The sequence below is a fragment of the Microtus pennsylvanicus genome, chromosome 12 (assembly GCF_037038515.1).
Source record: "Microtus pennsylvanicus isolate mMicPen1 chromosome 12, mMicPen1.hap1, whole genome shotgun sequence".
NCBI classification, from domain to species: Eukaryota; Metazoa; Chordata; class Mammalia; order Rodentia; family Cricetidae; genus Microtus; species Microtus pennsylvanicus.
Genome location: NC_134590.1, coordinates 13,102,878 through 13,123,149, shown reverse-complemented (window position 1 = coordinate 13,123,149; position 20,272 = coordinate 13,102,878). Strand labels below are relative to the sequence as shown.

Here is a 20,272-nt window from a genome sequence, read left to right as displayed (position 1 = left end):
CAGACACCGAGTAAGACCTCACAACAAAGGAAACAGAAACTAGACATAAATCATGTAAACACAAAAATCCATTAAAGCGCTGATAAAATTATGCATTTCGTTGTTGCTGAAAAGAACACCAGAGTGAGCAGGAATTTGAGTAAAGCTGTTTCTAAACTTAAGCTTAATATTCTGATAATTCGACCTAAGGAAACGTTTTCTTATTTATTTATTTATTTATTTATTATGCATACAATATTCTGTCTGTGTGTATGTCTGCAGGCCAGAAGAGGGCACCAGACCTCATTACAGATGGTTATGAGCCACCATGTGGTTGCTGGGAATTGAACTCAGAACCTTTGGAAGAGCAGGCAATACTCTTAACCACTGAGCCATCTCTCCAGCCCCAAGGAAACGTTTTCAAAAGCTGCATTCTGCCAGCTGGCATTTGGAACATCTGCCAGGGTTCACGTTGTATAAGTACCGCTTCGTGTTTGATATGAACGGGCCAGATGTTACAGCATTGAGTATGTGCACCGAATAAGTGGTGGTCTCAGTGGCCACCACCGTCTGACTGACCTCCCCATGTTTGAGAGAGCCCCGGAGAGTCCTCACCTCCTGCCTTGTCAGCATACCAGAGAGGATGGAATCAAAACTGAAGTCTGTTGGACTTCAGCACAGACTTTCAACACTTTAGTGTCCGAAAGATAGAAGAGAAACAGCTTTGGACTTCCAGTGGGCAGAGATTTTAAAGGCTGTTTACTTTGTGTGTCTGCATGTTCGCATGTGAGTGTGCGCACACATGTATGCCTGTGGAGGCCTGAAGTTGATGCGGAGTGTCTCCCTGGTTGCTACATTTTACTGATCAGGCAAGGTCTCTTGCTGATCCCAGAGTTTGCCAGTTCTGGCTAACTAGTCAGCTTACCCTGTGTCTGCCTCTCAAGTGCTGGGACTACGGGGTGCCATCATGCCTGCCTGGCTTTTATGTGGGTTCTGGGGCTGTGAGCCCCAGTCCTCACACTTGCCAGGGAAATGTTTGGTGCACTGAGCCAAGGCTTCAGCCCCTGATAAGCAGTTGCTGAGCGCTGGATCTACTGTCCCAGTTCCTGCTGGTCTGGTGACCCCTGTCTCCAGCTTGTTCCTGCCCTTAGTGTACTCTGCTTGGATGGGTTAGGTTTACTGTGGGTTTTCCTCTGTTAAGCTGTAGGCGAGGTGTTTATTAAGCTATCTGCTTTTATTTGCTTTGGAAATTGAGTTTGAGCTACAAAGAGTTTGGGCTGTTTCCCTTCTGGATATTTCTCTACCTTTTTAGAAAAAAAATTATCTGATTTAATAGTAGCTATAATCGTGGTTATTATTTACTCCTTTTTTTCTTTTCTAGCCTGGGAAAACACAGTACCTCAATAATGTTTTATCTATAACCAAACTCATTTGTCTTGGGATGTCACTTTTTATGAAATCTTCTCCCAAGCTAATTATATTAGTACTCAATTAACACATGCCAAAGCTGTTCACTTATTTTTTATAATTTATTTTTATTTTATGTTCATTTATGTATTGCCTGCATGTATGCATGTATAATGGAACTGGAGTAGCAGATAGTTGTGAGCTGCCATATGGGTGCTGGGAATTAAATCCGGGTCCTCTGGAAGAGCAGGCAGTAATCTTTACCACTGAGCCATCTCTCCAGCCCCACTTATTTTATTTTTAAGTAATTCTAAAGGAAGGAAAAGAACTTGAGTCTTAAAACTAATTTATTTAGAATCTTAGGTAAGTTCAGCAGAATCTTATGCCAAAACTCAGAACGCAGACTGGAGTGGTGGCTTCATAGTTAAAAGCTCTGGCTGTTCTTGCTGAAGCCTCAAGCTCAATTCCAAGCACCCCCTTGGTGGCTCACAACCATCTCTAACTCCAGGCCTGGGGGATCCAACACCCTCTTGTGGTCTCTGAGGGCACCAGGCACATGCGTGGTACATAGGCATACATGCGGACAAAACACCCATGCTTATAAAATGAAATGAAAATAACCGTTGGAAACACAGGGCGTGTTCGAGTTCTGTAACCTCACTGGCTAGACTGACCCGCTTTTCCGTGTCCTCTACTCTACCCTGGGAGTTTGCTGTCATTTGCATGTGTTGGAGCCAGGAAGAGTGTACAGCAGAAAACAAGTCAGTGGCACCATAAGCTTCAGAGAGAGCATTTTCCTCCCAACAAAGGCAGCTCTGTGCACGGCCTTCGGTTGGCCACCCAGAGGAGAACATGACTACCAGGGCAATGTCGATGTTCATGTGAGTTTTCCAAGCCGGGAAACAACATGGCTATTGTTCAGGAGTGGAAAACACGTGAGAGAGTAGCAGCGAGCAGCATTACAAACAGCTCGTGGATTCACAGCAGGGCACACTTGGGCGGCAGCTTGATTGCCAGTCCTGTATTGCCACTGATCCCCTGAGAAGGGGAGGGAGCATCTCTGAGTGACACTCTCCCTGGTCTAGTTGGAGGATCCTGCTTCGGGGGATGAGTTCTGCCTGTGACTGTTAGGAGAGCCATGTGTGTAAGGTATGGCATTGCTTTGGGCTCCGACTCAAATGACCAGTTGTCGGGAGCATTCCAGGACAGACACGTGGTTTGCCAGTTTGAACTAGAGGTTAACCAGAGCTGTTTAATGTGGGAGATCTGCCCAGGAATGTAAAAAGGGGATTGGAAGGACATTCTTGTCATTGCAGATATTTTATTATATTAAACTTAACTGACTTTTTATATTCAAGACAAGAATAGCCTTTTAAATATTTAGAAAAGCTACAAGTTTAGTGGCCTTTAAGAAACTGAGTTTATTTCTTTTTAGATAAAGTAAGTAAAAGAGTCCTGTCATTGCCCTGTTTCCTGTTCTGCCTCTGATTCACAGCTTTGTGTTCTCTCTGTGGTCCCAGCTTCCCAGCTCTGGGTTTTAACACACAGAGAACTGAATAATGAGGTCTGGTCAGAAAACCCTCTCTCTCTCTCTCTCTCTCTCTCTCTCTCTCTCTCTCTCTCTCTCTCTCTCTCTCTCTCTCTCTCTCTCCGGGTCTGGGTGCCCACCCTGACCTTGCATCTGCACCTGTTGGTGGCTGGGTAGAGAGTAGTCGCAAGACTGATGGACGGAGGCCAGAATAATGGCTGTTGTTTGTTTGATGCCTACAGCGTGCCAATTTGATGAGTGCAGTGTCCCCAATCCCGTAATGTTTCAGTAAGAAAGAACACGTCTCTTTAAAGAAGAAAACAAGGATTCAAGCATGTGTGCAGTGCTGTCTTAGTCACTTAAAACCACTTATAAGAAGCAGGATCAGAGTAGCAGAGAGGAACAGCGCAGGAGAATTCCTTTCTGCTCTGTTGCAATAGGAAGGAAGGGCGACCGCAAAGGTCTGACTATAACTCGCGTTCTGAGGCCTCCTCGAGAAAAGAAGGGTAGAGTGGGAGGCAACTGCGGGCAGTTTGAGACAGTGAATCTGACGGTCCTGGGGAAGAAGCAGCGATGAACGTAGTTTACATTCCAGATGTTTGTCGTGCGCGTGGGCAAGCAGTCATGTCTCCCTTCTGTGTCTCCATCCTCACCAGCGCAGTAGCTCCCAGAGCAGCCAGTGCGTATCCCACGGACAAGGGAAAAGGTGACAGAATTGTCACTGACACTGGGCTGAGATGGACAGAAACTGATGTGGGCAGTAACTGATGTTCAGTGCAGCAGGTCAGCTCCAGACTGCAGGAATCTGTGACCTTTGGTGGCTGATGGGGGAAGAGCAGACACGGCATTTCCCGACTGCAGCTTGCATTTCAGAGTCCCAGTTACCCTAGCTCTTACCTCTTCTCATCCCAAGCTCCCTTATTTCCTAGAACCTTTTGAGTTTATATTAAAAATGTAAGATATAATATAAAATGGGAGGATGCCCAGAATCAGTCCAGTTAGCAAACTGAGCTCTGTAAGGGCTAATCTCATGAGGGGTGGTGGTGGTAGGGGTTTTCAGTTGTTGCTGGGGCATTTTCCCCAAATCTAAATAATGTGCAGTGTCCCAAAGTGGAGTCTGGAAAGCCAGGAGGCCTAGAAACATGTCCTAAAACCAAGGACTCCAAAATAGTTCCCAAGCTAGGAATCGGGGAATAGAGGAAGAGAGTCGTAGGTGACCAGTATGGCTGTTCAGAAGAAGCAGAGAAACGTGAGTGGGGAGACCCGAGTAGACAGAGTCCTCTTGCCCATCAAATCGAGGGAAGAGCGAATCAAAGAGATGTAACTTTTACATCTCAGTTGAGGCTTAGAAGACTTTTCTCCTGAAAAAATGGATCCACTTCCTAGGCTAGCCAGCTAGAGTAGTTAACCTCACAGTGATTCTGAAATAAACATCTAACTATCATGAGAGAAGTTACCTTATAAGAAAAGAATAAATTTTCAAATGGAAATTGAATTAGGTAGCATTGATAAGTGGGAACCACCTGTAAATTAGAATTAAAGGAAAGGCTGCCAATTTTTGTATCTTATCATATATGGGTATTTGTTTAAAATCTAATTTAGGGTGCTGGGGAGAGGACTCAGTGTGTGAACTGTCAATCAGGCGTTCCGGCACATCTGGCCCCAGTGCTGCAGCTGTAGAGACAAATGATCCCTGAGCATACTGACCCGCCAGTCCATCAAACTGATGTGCTCCCTCCCAGCTCCAGGGAGCTCCTGACTCAGGAAGCCCAGTGGAGAGTGGCTGAAGACATTAGACGGCAACTTCCGGCCTCTACACATAAACACACATGCTCACACATACCTGCATCTACCCACACAAACGCATGCACCATACACACAAAAGAGAACTTATATGTATTTTTTAAAAAAGTTATATGCCTGGATAGCTCGGTTGGTAGAGTGTAAAAAGGAAATAATGAAAATGAGAATAATAACTCCATAGAGATGGCTCAGTGGGTGAAGCCGTTGGCCCAGTGACCCGGGTTTGGAGCTCTAGAACCCACGTGGAGCTGGAGGTGGCAGTGCCCCTTTGTAACCCAGGTGCTCCCAGGCTGAGATTGGAGGCAGGGGCAGGAGACTCTCCTGGATCCTGGACTGCACACTGCAAACAGCAAGACGCCCTGTCTCAAGGCGGAGAGCAAGGCGCAGAGCTTGAGAAGAAGCGCGGGAGGGGCCTCACTGTGAGAATTAGTTAGACAGAAAGTTGGTGAAATGCATGCATTAGCACTTAGAGATGAAAACCGTCACCGTTTCAGCTGTCAACCACGACTGATTCATTACATATGTAGATACATTCATCTCCATCTTTCTGTTTTCTTTGGCAAAAAAAACCCTAATTATTTAAGAGGTGAGAAAACTGAAAAGAATTTTCCTGTCTATTTCTACACACAACACAGAAACCATCCAGTCACTGCAGAAGCTGCTTAGTGTTACTGTTCTGCATGTAGCCGTTGCATTCCCCACTGTGTACTGAGGTAACATGTTAAACAGAAGCAACGTGTATTCTCTTTCATCTTTAAATTTTGTGGGGAGTGTGGGCATACTTGCTTTAGAACATCCGAAGGTCAGGGTTCTCTTAGTTTGACCCTTTGTCCCCTACTCAGTCCTCAAACCCATGATTCCCCTGCCTCAGCCTCCATGCTGGCTCATGGTTTTGTTGTTCATTTCATTTTATTTGTTTTGTTTTTGAGTCAAGGTCTCGTTGTGTAGCCCTAGCTGACTTAGAACTCTCTATTTAGACCAGGCTGGCCTCAGACTCAGTCATTCTCCTGCCTCTGCCTCTGGAATAAAGGCTGTGTGCTTCTACTCCCGGCTGGCTTTGTTCTTCCCTTTCTCTTGGGTGATTTTGCTTTTCCCCATAGCCTTTGTTCCCACATTGAGTTCCTTTTGTTTCTCCAGTCTTACTTTTTGATAACAAGAAACTCAAGTTTACTATTGTTAGTGGTAGTATCATGGTTTTGGTTTGTGGTTTTCTTTGTTGTTGTTGTTTGGTTTTGTTTTTTGAGACAGGGTCTTACTGTGTAGCCCTGGCTGTTCTGGAATTCTCTATGTAAACCAGGCTGGCCTTGAACTCACAGAGACCTGCCTTTGCCTCCACAGTGCTGGGATTAACATGTAACCCCACTGTAGCCTGAGTATTTTTTTAAATAAATAGCCATACGTTTTTTAAAAGAGAGATTGTTTCTTGGCCTTAATGTTAAAAGAATATAAATTACACCTTTCTTGTTTCTCAAACCTGTAAAGTAGCATTTTTTTTATTTACTTATTTATTTTGCTTGTTTGTTTCTTCAAGACAGAGTTTCTCTGTACGGCCCTGGCTGTTTCGGAACTCACTCTGTAGACCGGGCTGGCCTCAGACTCAGAAATCTGCCTGCCTCTGCTTCCCATATACTGGGATTAAAGGCGTGCACCACCACTGCCCGTTAAGTGGCTTTCGTATATCTGTTCTCAGTTCACTTCTCCCTGTGTAGATCTCTCAAAAGGAAAGGATATATCATCCTTTTCCTGCCACTCAGCACTCTAATTGTGTGTCCAGAGAGTCCCAGGTTGTATGGACAACCAAGCTAACTTACTCGGATAATTAGAGAACTGAAAAGCTAAGTTTAGCTAAGGGAAAACAGAAGCAAACTGTGCAGGTTTGCACATGCTTGACAAAGAAATGCAGGCTACTGAGAAAGTCATCAGCCAGATGACATTACGTCACACTGGCACACAATCAACACAGGGCAGCCAGGAAGAGATACACAAGTTGGTCCTTATGAACTTAGAGTAAGGTTTTGTTTAAACGCTAAAATTGTGGCAGTTCACTTTCTGTGGTCCTTGAAATGCAGGAGTTTGTCTGTTACACCTGCCTGCTCCCCTCATTTGTATAAAATAAAGTGAAAGGGGGGACAGGGAGAGAAGGGCAAGCATAGCCAGAGGCTGGCATTGGTGTCTTCCTCAGTCATGTCTACTGTAGTTTTTGCGACAGCATCTCTTAATGAACTTTGAACTTAGCAGTTGCTGGCTGACCAGCAACCTTCAGTGATCTGCCTGTCCCACCCCTCCAGCCGTGCAGTTACACCACCATGCTCAACTTTGACATGGGTACTGAGGATCCGAACTCAGGTCCTTAGGTTTGCATGGCAGACCCGTACCTGACTGAGCCACCTTCCTAGGCAGTAGAGTCAAACCAGAAACTTTATTTCTGTAATTCCTGTCTTGTAAAATCTCCCCTTTTTCCTTTACTTGTCACTCCCTTTATAGATATGGGGCTGAACTCTCCCCTAGTCTGACAAGGGAGAGAGAGAGTGTGTGTGTGTGTGTGTTCGTGTGTATTAAGGCCAGATATGATGACCTGTGTCCCGGGTCTCTGTCCCAAATGTTTTCAATTGGTCTTTGTTATGAATACACAATAGTGTTAAGGACTGGGAAGGTTAGAACACAGACCCAAGTTCAGATCCCCAGCACCCAAGCGAAAGACTGGGCCTGGCAGTGCATGCCCCTGACCAGTACTGGTGAGGGGACTAGGGCAAGCCTGGCAGTGCATGCCCCTGACCGGTACTGGTGAGGGGGACTGGGGGTGAATACGGGGTGTGACCTTTAGCTGAACTTGTCTCGAAAGACTGATAGAGGAAGACCAGACCCCCATGTCAACTTTTGACCTTTACACACATGAATACACACACACACACCCTGAGGATAGGATGCTATTCTGAGACCTCACAATGGTGTAAACAGGTAGCAAGGACAGTAGCATTCTCTCTGGGTGCAGCTCTTAATCACTAGTGAATCTGGAGCTTGCTGAAGGTGTCTGTTAGGCAAGATTATGACTTAGGGACTTAGCACGGCTTCCTAAGCATCTTCAGGACTCGGCAAAAGACACTAGAGTATGACATACGAACTGGAAGTTTGGCAAAGACTGATGATAATGGGATCCTGGCACAAGCCTGTATTTCTGGCAGTCAGGAGGCAGAGAGGCAGCCTTACCACAAGTATCCTACCTTGACTGACGTTGTTCCTATGCATCTGGGTACCTAAGTAAACTCCTGCAATCCGCGTCTTTTCCTCTCTGCATGCCCCTGCTCTACGTAGTCGTTGTCATTAACCTTCAGGCTCCTTCGCTACTGATTTAGTCAAGCCCTCACCGCTCCATGCTTGAATTTGCCCACACACTCCCCATTGCTTCTCCTTCGCTTCCAGTCAAATGTTTCTTCCAGGTCACCTTTGTCCTGTGTGGCATGGACTTGGAGATGGGACCGCTTCCTCCTCTACCTGATGTCCATTGCTGCTTCACTGAAGTTCCAACCTTTAAAGCTGGAAGGCCCGGATTTGCTCCTGCCTGCTGTTCTGACATTTTTAACATGTTTCATGACCGCAAAGCCAAGCATGCTAACATGTGCCTGCTGTCTTTTGGAAATGTGACCATCAACTGAGCACACTTGGGAATGAATGGATTCTCTAAGCGAATGTGCTCAGGAATTTGCATGCCTGTGTGCATGGGCTCCCAAGATAGGAAATTCTTAGTTAGGGTGTCTACTGCAGCAGTAATAAAGACCACGAACAACCAAAAGAAACTTGGGGAGGAGATAGTTTTATTGCAGCTTACAACTCTCATCACAGAGGGCAGGGAGTCAGTGCAGGAACCTGAGGGCCCTAAGGTAGCATAGGAACCAGGAATGTGGGCAGGAAACATAGGAACCAGGAACGTGGGCAGGAAACTCAGGAGCCTGGAGGGCAGGCAGTCAGTGCAGGAACACAGGAACCGAAGGCAGGTCCTGGAGGCAGGAGCTGAAGCAGAAGCCACTGAAGAGTGCTGCTTACTGGTTTGCTCAACTTGTTTGTTTATACCATCTAGGACCACCACCTTGCCAGGGGTAGTACCACCTACAGTGAGCCCCTACCTGATCAATCACCAATAAAGAAAATACCCCACAGGCTTTCCCATAGGTCAATACCACAGAGAACTTCTCTCACTTGCGATCCCTTCTTCCTAAATGACTGTGGCGTGTGTCAGGCTGATGTAGAACAGCAGTGTGCCAGGGTTCAGGGAGGATTTGCTTTAGCTTGGGCTCCTCGGATGGTATCGTGGGGATATCTTGTTGCTTCTTTTATTACAGGAGGACACTGTGTCCCATAAATTCCTTACCTGCTGTGGGTGGAGACTCTTTCCCCACCTCTCATGCCTCGGCTGGGCTGCTTTGGGCTTTGCTCTTACCAAGGCGGGAACACATTGTGTTCCGTGAAGTATCATGTCATGCAGCTGTATGGAGTGGTTTGCATTTTTTGGAATATGTGCTATTCTTACATCATCAGTGCCTGGGATTTTCTCTCTTTTTTTTCTTTCCCTCCCTACTTCTTCAGCTTCCAAGTGAAATGATCACCATAGCATCTCTGCCCCACTGCAGGAAGTTGCCCTCCTTTGGGACCCCAACCACCCGACTCACAATCTTATTTTTGATATGCTGTACTAGTTCTTTCCTATTGCAGTGATAAAACACCATGATCAAGGCAACCTGTAGAAGCGTTTATTTAGGCTTGTGGTTCCAAAAGATTAGAGTCCTTAGGGGCAAAATAAGACGCGGTGACAGGAACTGGAAGCTAAGAGCTCATGTCTTGAGCCACAGGCACCAACAAGCAGAAAACAAAGTCAGATGGCGCAGTCTTTAAAGACTTTCAAAGAACAAGGTCATGCCCTCTGCACCATCAATTCAGGACCAAGTGCTCACAGGCCTGAGACTGGGGGCACGCTTTCATTCAAACCATCACATGTGTGGTGTCCTCTCTGTACAGACTAAGGTGTTGAAGGATGGGACGCACCCCACCCCCTTTTGCGCCGTGTATGTCAGTAAGTGCTGTTTAAAAAGCGATGAGCAGAATGCCCGTACATAAAGTAAGCTGCAGAGTGGGTTCCGATCATCTGGGACAGTCTGATCTAAAATGTTTCTGGGGTAGTTCCATGGCAGCCTTTTTATTAACTTCTGGTAGAGCTAATGGAATAGCATTTAAATTTGGTCTTTGAGAAGGAGCAGACCGCTTGCTGAAGAGTTAGTTTAAAAAGAGCGCTGCTAGGGGTCCCGAGACCCACTTCGGTTGCCGTCCGCCACCTCCCACACAGGGATTGTCCCTCCTAGTTCTGCTTCCTCTCTTCTAAAAGCCAGCATTTCCTGTTTCAGAAGGGAATACATTTGCGCCTCTAAAAAAGAAGTTATCTTTAACTTTCTTTTAAGTTTGGCGAATGTTCCCACAACAGTTACTTCATGGGGGTTTCCAGCCTTGGGAATAGAAGTAATAACAACTCTCGATTACAGCACGCACCGTGCCACAGGGAAGAGCTCCAACCTTCCCACGTGCTATGTGATGATCACTTACTTCCCAGTCATTAATGAGCAAATGTCCTGGCTGGAAGCGAAGACTCCTTCCTTCCCTTCAGCTCTCCTAGGTCCCATCTCCCCTTGTTTTGGTCCTCAATCTGTTGGTCCTCTATTTTGGACATGTTACAGCTGAAAACAAATTGCAATATCTTGTTTCTCAGCCTATTTTACATTGTATGGGGAAAAAAACTGCAGATAAAAATGATTGCATTGGAGCCAGGTGAGGTGGTATGCACCGCCAGTCCTAGCACTCAGGCAGAGAGGTGGGTGGATCTCTGAATTTTGCACGGTCTACAGAGCAAGTTCCAGGGCAGCTAGGGCTACATAGAGAACCCGGTCTTGAAAACAAAGAAGCAACAACAACAAAAAGATTGAATTGGAGAGGACAACAGGGCTAGAGAGATGGCTCAGTGGTTAAAAGCACTGATTGCTCTTCCAGAGGACCCCGGGTTCAATTCCCAGCACCCACATGGCAGCTCACAACTGTCTGTAACTCCAAGATCTGACACCCTCACCCAGAAATACATGCAGGCAAAACACCAATGCACATAAAATAAAAAAATAAATTTAAAAAAATAGTAAGAGGACAACAGAATGGATGGTGTGAAGAGTCAGAAAGCCGCCTGGGTCGGCCTGGCCTGCTGCTACCCGTGGGCATGGTAGCACAGGGCTGGAGGCCGCCTGCCCACCCTTAGTCCAGTTCTTCCTTCCTTGTGTCAGGTTACAGTGCACTGGTTTCTAGAGGCCTGATTATGTCACCTCTTTCCACGAGACACAGACATCTTCATCTGTGCAGAGACGGACTAACCGTGCACCCACATCTTCCTGTGAGACCCGCTGAAAGACTCGTTCAGAATTTCCCTGCAAACCGAGGAAGCGGCTTTCCACTTTTCCGTGTTACACATATGGTAACTTCACTTCAAGCCACTTCTCTCACCACATGCCCTGAATGAACAAGAGCTTATAGACCCTGAGGGTTACCTAGGAGACATGTTTAGCAGGCAGGTCGGGATTTCCCATGGCAGTGCCATTTCCAGTCCCCACCCCACCAGCCCTTCACTCCCTGGCCTGGGCTGCACTCACCATGGAACCTGCTTGTTTTCCTCAGCCTCAGGCTGACTGCTTGCTCTAGCCCAGCCTTGTCTGAAAGAGATACGGGGAGCTGGGTATGGTGACACATGACTGCACTCCTGTACTCAGGAGGCTGAATCAGGATTCCAACTTGGAACCTACCTGGGATGCATAGCAAGACTGTCTTAAACGAACAAATCAGGACAAACAGAAATGAGGCTACAAAGGTATGGGGGGGGGGGAGGCTAGCCTCATATGCATGAAACCTTCCGTGGGTTTGATCCCCAGGACAGCATAAACCAGGCTCCATGACACATGCCTGTAATCACTGGAGAGGCAGAGGCAGGATAATTAGAAATTCAGACTCATCCTTTGTAGCAGGATTAATAAAAACCCAGAGAGGGTCTGGAAAAGCCTGGGATAAAACCGGACTCTCTGAACATAGTGGACAATGAGGACTACTGAGAACTCAAGAACAATGGCAATGGGTTTCTGATCCTACTGCACGCACTGGCTTTGTGGGAGCCTAGGCAGTTTGGATGCTCAACTTACTAGACCTGGATGGAGGTGGGGGTTCCTTGGACTTCCCGTAGGACAGGGAACCCTGATTGCTCTTCGGGCTGGGGGGAGACTTAATTGGGGGAGGGGGAGGGAAATGGGAGGCGGCGGCGGGGAAGAGACAGAAATCTTTAATAAATAAATAAATTAATAAAAAAAATTTAAAAAATAAAATAAAAAAAGAAAATTTAACTAGGTATTAACTATGTTGTAGGAAAGAAGAAATTGCATCATTTATGTTCATCTTTGTTTACTGTTATCCTAAGTTGGCATGTAAGCATTAAGCTGATTTCACTGAAGGGAAATAAATTTGAAAAATTTCCATATTGTTACCAATGTTTAATATCTTGTAGAGGTCAAGATAACCGAAGTATGAATCACCAATTTTTTGTGGTGCTTTTGTTAAATGATATTAGGTAGCTTAAATTTTTCTATGAGATTCTCCTACAGTGTTTGCCAGCTACTTTAATATTTAACTTATACTCGCTTTAATAAATGTTAAACATTTTGTACAGTCCCTCTTCCTGATGGCAATCTGTTTCCAATAAGTACTCCTCATTTAAAACAATCTACTATGTATCTCCACTGGCCAAAAGACCTTACCAAAATTTACTTTGTGCAGTGTGCGAGCTAAGAACAGTAATTATTTTTGTTCACAAAAATAAACATAGGATAACTATTCCTTTCATGGTAAAAAAAAAAACAACAAAAACCCAGAGACAGAAACTGGGGTGTAGTAGGAAACTTGTTCGTTTCCTGGCTGCCCAGACTCCAGAAATAGTCACACAGAAACTATATTATTTGGAACACTGCTTGGCCAGTGACTCCAGCATATTCCTAGCAAGCTCTCACATATTAAATTAACCCATTTCTATTATTTTATATTTTACCATGAGTCTCATGGCCTACCGGCAAGGTTCTGGCTAGCAGCTCACATCTTTCTCCTCTGGTGGCTCCATGGCTTCTCTTAACTCTGCCTTCTTTTTCCCAGCATTCAGTTTAGTTTTCCCCACCCAGCTTTGCTCTGCTAAGCCACTGGCCTAAAGCAGCTTCTTTATTCATTAACCAATAAAAGCAACACATATACAGAAGGACTTCCCACACCACTAGGGTTCAACCTGAAGGTCAGAAAAGCCAAACAGCCACTGGCTCTTACCTCTACCTCAGTCTGAAATGGGGATCCTGCCGCCAGGAATCTCAGAATGAGGCCGTGTGTGAGAGCTGTCTCCTCCCGTCTTATATTCCTCTCTAGGGCTGGGATTAAAGGTGTGCACCTCTACTGCTCAGTTTCTATGGAAAACTAGCATGACTACGGGGATTAAAGTTGTGTGTCACCACTGCCTGGTCTGTGAGGCTGAACAGTGTGACTGTTTACTCTCTGAACTTCAGGCAAGCTTTTTATTAAAATACAAATGAAGTATCACTTCAACCCTTATTAGCTACATAACAAATTGGAAGTCAACCTAGGCTACATGAGAAAAAAAAAGTAAATACCATTAGCTACATGGATAATGAAACTTTCTGAGTTAGGTGTGGTTGCTCACACTTGTAATCCCAGTACTTGGCTTTAGCTGGAGGATGCCCCAGGAGGTCAACCTGGTTTACATAGCAAATTTCCCACCAGCCTAGATTACAGAGACACTATCTCAACAAACCAAAGGAAAAAACTTTCTTGTAGCCACACTTGAAGAAACGCAAGTGAAATTAATATCACCGATTTTATCTTATTTAACACTTTGTATCTGAAGGGCATACTTTTACTTTCTTGCTGTGTTTAATCCTTTAGGTGTTTTATACTAATAACCCTTAGCATTTGCATACTAAATTTTCATCTCAAATAATTGATCTATATTTAGATTTCATGAAATGTCAAGTCCAAAAATAGACGCAAATACTTCCGTTGTTCTAAACATGGAAAACTTTTCAGTAAACCAATCATGGCTTTAAGATGAAATAAAGCTAAATGCCCTGAAACCCTTCTCTTTCCTCTCCATTTAAGTCACTTTCAAAGGGCTCCGTGTTTGCCTGGGGGCGGGAGAGGCCTTGTGGCTGTCCTCTGAGAAGACTTTCCCTCCAGCTCCCTCCCTCCCTCCCTCCTGCCCTGGCTAAGATGGTGCCCAGCCAATCTCATTCGGCCCACTCTGTTTAATACAAAATTCACCCTTCTGATCCTGCTCATTCCACAGAACTTTCATCTCTCCTGCCAAATAATTACTAACTTATCTGATTTGCTGCCCCCCCCCCCCCCCGCCCCACTTGCTAGCTGTAAGCTCCTTGGAGCAGTATCTGTTAACTGATAATATCTCAGCATTTACCGCTCAGGAGTTAGGACCTCAGCTAGAGGTAGAGAGTTTGCTGGTCTTGGGTATATTCTCCAGCACTTAAAAAAAAATGTCCATTAAATTTACTAGATTACTTTTATAAAGGCTTGTTAAGTTGTTAGACGGTATTGGCTACATTCAGTAAACCCCATAAAGATGTAAAAGCCTGGTTGCTGAGATCTCTGAAATGCAGCCTGACTGTGTTCTTTGTATCCCGTGCTGTTTAAGCTGGAAGCAGTGGACAAAGGAATGAGAAGCGGAGAAGAAACTTACAATTTAGTGAGAAAGACAAAGGTCATGACACAGTGAGGATGTTTCAAAAAACTAGAATTGGTGCTGTGTGTGTTCTTTTGAGTGAGAATTTCCCAGGAGGCATTTCAGCTACATGCTTCCCTATCATGAACTTTTTGACAGGGGTGACACAGAGAACGAACAGCAAACAGGAGTGTACAGAAACCTGTACTTCGAAACGTGTTTGAAACAAGGGACAGAGAGGAAAATGGGCTCCAAAAATAAGATTGACTCAAATTTTGTAGCGACTAATTTACTATACAAATTTTTGAAGGAACGATATTTTGAAACTAGAATTATATAGAAAACTTTAAGAATCATTGCATTTTAAGCTGCCATGATGCTCTGTGGAGGTCAGAGGACGCCCTGGTGCAGGAGATCCCTTCCCTCAGTGTGGGGGGACCAGGAATTAAGCCCAGTTTAAACCTCCTCAGCCACCTTGCCGCTTGAGAACTGCATATAACATTTTAAGCTTATTCACATTTCCAGACATTAATACAGTTTCCATACCTGAGATATATAATAAAGTTTGACTCTAGACAAGAGAGGGGTGCTGTTCTTCCTGGAGGAGACTCTAGAAATCACGGCTATAGAGCCCCCCCAAAGTCTCAGGACTCTCAGCACCGGACAGTTTATGTGTAATTTTAATTTTCTTCTTTTGCCTGTTTTTTTGGGGGAGAGTTCGAGAAGTCTCGAGTTCTCTTAGGAAAACACTTTGTCTCACACACAGGAAATTGCAATCGGCAGAGGATGAGTGAGGGCAAAGGTTCTTTCCAGTTTTCTGGAAATGGAGATTGTCATGATGGAACATCTAGATTTCCTTTTTTCTTTCATTGAAAATGGATTTTTAAAAACATACATATTCTGACTACCATTTCCCCTCCCCCCTACTCCTCCCAGTTCCTACCTACCTCCCCTTCCCATCTGGATCCGCACCCTTTCTGGTTCTCCTTAGCAAAACAGGCTTCTAAGAAATAATAATAAAACAAGATATAAAAAGCAGACAAATCAGAATGTGATTAAAGAACCAAAGGAAAAACACAAGAAATTCACAGGCTCTCACACTCGGGATCCCATAAAACCCAAACCACAAGCCACAGTCTATACTCAAGGGACCTGTAGGGTAGGAAGAAGTACATATTATAGGAAGCCTCTACTGTAGGTTGCCAAATGACCCTTCAAATGGCCTGTAGTTTTTGCTGTCCTTCCGCATATTCTGTCCTTTGCCCCCTCTTTCCTCCCTCTTCCTTCCCTCTCCCTGTTTGATCCCCATTCCAGTCCAGCCCCCCCATTCATAACTATTCTAATTCCCTTCCTAGGATGATCCATCCTCCTGCCTAGTCCCTTACTCTCTACCTAACCTCTATGGTTACACAGATTCTATCTCGTTTATCAATCAACAGCTAAAGTCCATATATAAATGAATACATACCATATTTGTCTTTCTGGGTCTGACTTACATCACTCATGTTTTTTTTCCTGGCTGCATCCATTTCCATTATATAAATGTGAATTTCATTTTATAATGGCTGAGTAATATTTCAGTGTATAAATGTACCGTATTATCTTTATCCATTCATCCATTAGTGGCCATCTAGATTGTTTTCAGTTTCTGTCTATTAGGAATCGAGAAGCAATGAACGCGGCTGGGCAAGTGTCCCTGACATAGGGTGGAGCTTCTTCGGGGTCTATACATACCCAAGAGTGGTATAGCTGGGTCTTGAGGTAGATCGAACCACCACACTGATTTCCATAGCGGCAGTACAAATGTGCACTCCCACCAGCAATGGATGTGTGTTCTGCCTCTCACATCCTCACCAATGTGAACTGTCTTTTGTTACTGATCTTGGCCATTCTGATTGGCGTAAAATGAAATCTCAAAGTGGTTTTGAATTTCCATTTCCCTGATGGCTAAGGCTGTTGAACATTTCTTTAAGTGGATCTCAAACATTTGCATCTCCTCTTTTGAGAATTCTGTTTCAATCTGTACCCCATTTTTAATTGGGTTATTTGTTTTCTTGATGTCCAAGTTTTTTTAAGTTTTTCATATATTTTGGTTATTAACCCTCTATTAGATGTGTCCATGTTAAAAATCTTTGCCCATTTTGCAGGCTGCTGCTTTGTCTGAATGGTGGTGTCCTTTGCCTTAAAGGAGCGTCTCAGTTTCATGAGTCCCATCTCTTCATTGCTGGCCTTGGTGCCCGTGCTATCAATTTTCTGCTCAGAATGTTGTCTCCTATGCCAATACATTCAAGGCTGTCCCCCACTTTCTCTTCTAGCAGGTTCAGTTGCTGGTTTTATGTTGGGGTCTTTGATCCATTTGCAGTTGGGTTTGTACATGGTGATAAGTATGGATCTATTTTCATTCCTCTACAATGCAGCAATTCAGTTTGAACAGCATCATTTCTTGAGGATACTGTCTTTTTTCCAGTGTTTTTCTGGCTTTATTTAAAAAAAAAACTGGGGTCCATAGGTATATGAACTCATTTCTGTGTCTTCAATTCTATATCATTGATCAATGTATCTGTGTTTGTGCCAATAAAATAAAAATAAATTTAAAAACATGCTGTTTTTATTACTATGGTTTTGTATTACAATTTGATGTTGGAGATGGTGACACCTCCCGCAGTTCTTTATTATTTGGGACTGTGTAGCTATCCTTTGTGTGTGTGTGTGTTCAAATAAAGCTGAAAATTGTCCTCTCAAGTTCTTTGTAAGAATTGTGTTGGAATTTTGATGGAGATTGCATTGAATCTGTAGATTGCTTTTGGTATGATGGCCACTTTTACTGTATTAATCCTACCAACCCGTAAGCATGGGAGACTTTTCCACCTGCTGAGATCTTCAGTTTCTTTCTTCAGTGTCTTAAAGTCTTTATCATACAAATCCTTCAGTTGCTTGGCTTGAATTACCTTAAGATAGATTTTTTTTGAGGCCATTGTGAAAGATGTTTCCCTGTTTCTTTTTCTCAGTCTTCTTGTTGTTTAGTATAGGAAGACTACTGATTTTTGTATCCTGCTACTTTGCTGAAAGTGTTTATCAGCTGTGGGAGCTTCCTGGTGAATTTTTTGGGTCACTCATGTATACTATCATATCATATGCAGATAAAGATACTTTGACTTCTTCCCTTCCAATTTGTGTCCCCTTGATCTCCTTTAGGTGTCTTATGGCTCTAGCTAAGACCTCAAGTACTACCATATTGAATAGGTATGGAGATAGCGGGCAGCCTTGTCTTCTTCCTGATTTCAGTGGAATTGCTTTGAGTTTCTGTCCATTTAAGTTGACCCTGGCTATGAGCTTGCTGTAAGCATAGTAATAACGAAGACTTTTGTATCCCTGCTCTCCAGGACTTTTATCGTGAAGGGGTGTTGGGGGGCTGTCAAAAACCTTTTCTGCATCTAATCAGATGATCATGTGGTTTTTGTCTTTCAGTTTGTTTTTATTGTGGGTTACATTTATTGATTTTCTATATTAAACCATTCCTACATCTCTAGGATGAAGCCTACTTGATCATGATGGTTGATTTATTTTTTTGTGTGTGTTTTTAGATTCTGTTTCCAAGTATTGAGACTTTTTACATCTATGTTCATGGGGGAGATTGTTCTGTAATTCTTTTTTTGTTGCGTCTTTGCATGGCTTAGGTATCAGAGTAATTGCAGCTTGATAAAAATAATTGGGCAATGTTTCTTCTGTCTCTGTTTTATAGAATAATTTCAGGAGCATTGGCATTAACTCTTCTTTGAAAGTCTGGTAGAATTCTGCACTAAAACCATCTCATCCTGAAGTTTTTTGTGGGGTGCAGTTGGAGACTTAATGACTGCTTCTATTTTCCTATGGGTTATAGGTCTGTTTAAATTGCTTATCTGATATTGACTTAACTTTGGTAGGTGGTATATATTGAAAAATTATCTACTTCTTTTAGATTTTTCAACTTAGTGTTCAGATTTTTCTAAGTATGTCCTTATGATTCTTTGAATTTCCTTGGCGTCTGTTGTTCTGTCTCCCTTTTCATCTCTAGTTTTGTTAATTGGATTTCCCCTTTCCACCTTTTAGTTAATTTGGCTGAAGGGTTTTCAATATTAGTGATTTTCTCAAAGAGCCAACTCTTTGTTTTATTGATTCATTGTATTGTTTGTTTGTTTCTAGTTTATTGATTTCAACATTGAGTTTGGTTATTTCTTGCTATCTACTCCTTCTGTGTGAGCTTGCTTGTTTTTGTTCTAGAGCTTTCAGGTATGCTGTTAAGTCTCTAGTATGGGATCTCTCCCTTTCTTTTGTTAATGTGGGCACTTAGTGCTGTAAACCTACCTCTTAGATCCACTTTTGTTGCTTGGGTGTATTGTGTTTTCATTTTCATCCCATTCTAGAAAGTTTTTAATTTATTTCTTAATTTTTGCCTTGACCCATTTCTCTTTCAGTGGAGAGGTTTTTTTTTTTTTGTTGTTGTTGTTGTTTCCATGGGATTTTAAGCTTTCTGTTGTTTCTATTGTTAATATCCGGCTTTAATCTCTGGCTTGACAGGATACAGGGAGATATTTCAGCATTCTTGTATTTGTTGAGAGGTGTGTGTGTGTGTGTGTGTGTGTGTGTGTGTGTGTTCACGTACATGGTCAGTTTTAGAGAAGGTTCCAGGAAGTGCTGAGAAGAAAGTATATTCTTTTGTGTGGATGAAATGTTCTGTAAATATGTTAGGTCCATTTGGTTTATCGCACCAGTTAGCTCCAGCTTTTCTCTGTTTAGTTTTTGTCTGGATGACCTGCCTAGGGTGGAGAGTGTGGTGTTGAAGTCTCTCACTATCACTCTGTGAGAGTCACTGTGTGATTTTAGCCATGGCAGTGTTTCCTTTATGAATACGGGTGCCCTTGTGGTTGGTGCATACATGTTAAGAATTCAATATCCTCTTGGCGTCTTTTTTCTTTGAGGAGTATGTAGTGTCCTTTCTTATCTCTTCTGATTAGTTTATTTTGTTAGATATTAAAATGACTACACCAGTTTGTTTCTTGGGTCTCTTCTCTACCAATATCTTTTTTCATCCTTTTATTCTGAGCTAATGTCTATCCTTGATGTTAAGGTTTTGTTTCTTGAATATATCAGGAGGATGGATCCTGTTTTTGAGTCCAGCCTGTTAGTCTGTCTTTTTGTTGAGGAATTGAGACCCATGATGGTGAGCTGCCATTGTGCAGTGTCTAGTGATTTCTGTTACTTTGTCGGTTTTTTCTTCTTTCTTTTGACTTTCTTTGACTGGTCTGAGATTATCTGCTCCTCGTGTTTTCTTGGGTGTGGTTAGCCTCTTCAGGTTGAAGTTTTCTTTCTAGTGGCTTGTGTGGGGCTGGATTTACAGATAAATAGTGGTTCAGTTTGGTTTTATCTTGGACTATTTTTCTTTCTCCATCTATTGTGATTGAAAGTTTTGCTGGGTATAGTTGGCACCTGTGGTCTCTTAGAGTCTATAGAATATCTGTCCAGGCCCTTCCTGGCTTTTAGAGTCACCACCGAGAGGCCGGGTTTCACTCTAGGTCTGCCTGATTGTGCTATTTCATCTTTTCCCAATTGCCTTAAACATTCTTTCTTTGTTGGGTATGCTTAGTGTTTTGACTATTGTGTGCCAAGAGGAAGGATTTTCTGTTCCAGCCTATTTGGTGTTCTGTATGCTTCTTGTATCTTGATATGTTGGGGAAATTTTCTTCTATGATTTTGTTGAAAATATTTTCTTATGCATCTGA

General features: G+C 43.5%; 1 protein-coding gene across 2 annotated transcripts in view; it reads left to right on the top strand.

Annotated features, from left to right (window-relative positions):
- Positions 1–20,272, top strand: part of Art3 (ADP-ribosyltransferase 3 (inactive)) — a 93,272-nt gene that overhangs the window by 40,467 nt on the left and 32,533 nt on the right. The gene's annotated exons all lie outside the window — the stretch shown is intronic.